Consider the following 2,500-nt stretch of genomic DNA (forward strand, 5'->3'; position numbering starts at 1 on the left):
AGAAAATCCCCTCTAAAAGGCTTCTAGGTTGGATTTGTGTGGGCAAGGCGAAGGTAGAGCAGAGATAAGCCTGATAAAGTTCAGAGGCCATTCCATCTGGGGTGTGGGTCAGTTCTCAGGAGGAGTCTGACGAGGAGTTACAACACATGTGTTTTTCTTGGATGTTTTCAGTGTGGACAGACTGTTGCATACAGTCACCCCAGCGACGTCACTTGTGCACAATATGCATTGGCAGAATCTGACCATAAAAGGCATCAGGTCATCAGGCAATTGCATTACAGATATATAAATGTAATGTTCTGGCATAAATAGAGAAAAGAAAAAGAGACAGACGTCATCTTCACCTAAAGGGTTACCAATCCTAACCAGGAATGGTCAAATATCATGTTATAATTTTTTAGGATGAGCTAAATCAAATATTATTAGTCCATATAATACATTAAACACTAGCAACCTGTAGCCATCATACATTGCACTTAACTGCAACTACACACATTTGCTCCCTCTTCTTTCTGTTTCTCCTTTTCTACCACTCAAAAATGAATAAACTCATAAATTGACGCCAGGTAGTGGTGTTGATAAACACTTTTCAGATTTTCTTTTTTTTTTTAAAAGACATTACCCTCAAGTTGTACGTCTCTGACTTATTTCATTGGAGCTCAGGCCTGCTGGTACATATGTCGTCTTTGCATGTAGAATACAATTAAGTTTAGCAGAAGGAAGATGTACAAGCAAACTGCGAAGAATTAGTTTGCCTTTTACTTTTTACTTTTTTTTTTATCATGTACAAAAATATACTTTGGAGTATGTTTTGTGTGAATAAAGTCTGCATGAATATCCTCATTTCCTCTATCAGTTCTGCACAATACCAATATGGGATTGTTAGCTGAAGTGTTAATATGTAAACTCAGCCAGCACATGAAACTGCCCAGATAAGGCTTTGTCAACCGGCCAAATGAAAATAAAGCAGTCTCCATGTCTGTGGCAATGATGCTAAAGTTGGTCTGGACTTGTGCCACCCTGCCCTGAACTCTTCTTTTCGCTTGGGTTCTCCTTGCTTATTCTCCAAATGTGTTTTTTTTTTTGTTTTTTTTTTTTTCTCTATCTCTCCTCACATTCCCTCTGATGTAAGCCAGGCCCACATCTTTTCCCTTTTTATTCCTGCAGCAACACACACACACACACACACACACACACACACACACACACACACACACACACACACACACACACATACACTGACAAGGGGACCAGCCGCAGTCTCGTCACACACTCACTCCAAACCCCTCTGCTCTCTCCACTCCGCTTTGCTTCACTTCATTTCACTCCAAAAGCCAGCATGTCAACAAAGGGTGGTGGAGGGGACTGCGTGCAAATAATAATGCACAAGTGAACCCAAGGCCCCCAGTGGGAGATTTTATTTGTTACATGAGCACTTAGCATTCATTATTTAATCGGATACAAGACTGCTGATTACATCAAGAGTTAAAATCGAATAACCCTGCTCGTCTCCAGTGCTTTTTCTGGAACAGCCAAGTAGGAGATGTTTTGGGGGATGTGTATCAGATAGGGTGATCCTGTAGGGGGATGCAGGACATATGTTTCAATGCAACTACAATGATTGCTCCTTTGGCAGTCAGTCAGATGCTCATCTAGCCATAATGGAGAGAGAACCAGTTCTGGAAATGGAAAAGGCTTCAGTCCCCAGATTCAGCCGTTAAGCTGCTTTAGAGGATTGCTGGGTATTTCCTCTCTCCCTCCCTCTAAAACAGACAGCTGATATTGGCTCTGAACCAGAACAGGAGAGGGCAGAAGCCCTGAGCTTTCGCTGCACAGTTGCACACACAGGGCAGAGTAGGGCCAAGCTGCTTTGTCTTGGCTTTATAATCTACTCTTGGGAGACACATGACAGCGCAGACTGCTGCCAGGAAAGTCCTGCTGCTCCCTACTGGGGACGTCCTGCTACAAGAAGTAGGCAGCTGTCCCAGCTGGCACCCAGGGACTCTGTTCAGGTCAAGCTAAATATTTCACAGAGTCAGACCATGTGTTTTTCTTCGGTTGTATAAACTATCTATATATATATATCTGTAGTTTTCTATGTATGTATTTATGTATCTATCTAGATATCGACAACGTATCTAGCTAGTGCAGATTTGATGCTAAATGTGACGGTAAACACAGTTTTAAGATTTCAGTCATTGGAATCTGAATCTGAATAGCATTTGAATCAAAACCAAGAGTAAATTGAAATAGTGAGCATAATACATCCTTAAACCTAAAAATGAAGCACATGCATTTGATAGTGTTCTGTAGAAATACATAGTAGCTACATTCAGAAAACGAGTGTGGCCCCTTAATGCAATTCAGCTGATATGAATAATTCACAAAAGGGATGTAGCTAGTCTAACTGCAGGTTCCATATAAACTCAACAAAAACATGAACACAAAACTGAGGTGTGCCTCGGACTGGTCAGGCTCCTCTAAAATATGCAGTTTCATC

The sequence above is a fragment of the Embiotoca jacksoni genome, unplaced genomic scaffold, assembly GCF_022577435.1.
Source record: "Embiotoca jacksoni isolate LCO1_2020_lvr unplaced genomic scaffold, fEmbJac1.0.p SCAF_6, whole genome shotgun sequence".
Classification (NCBI taxonomy): Eukaryota; Metazoa; Chordata; class Actinopteri; family Embiotocidae; genus Embiotoca; species Embiotoca jacksoni.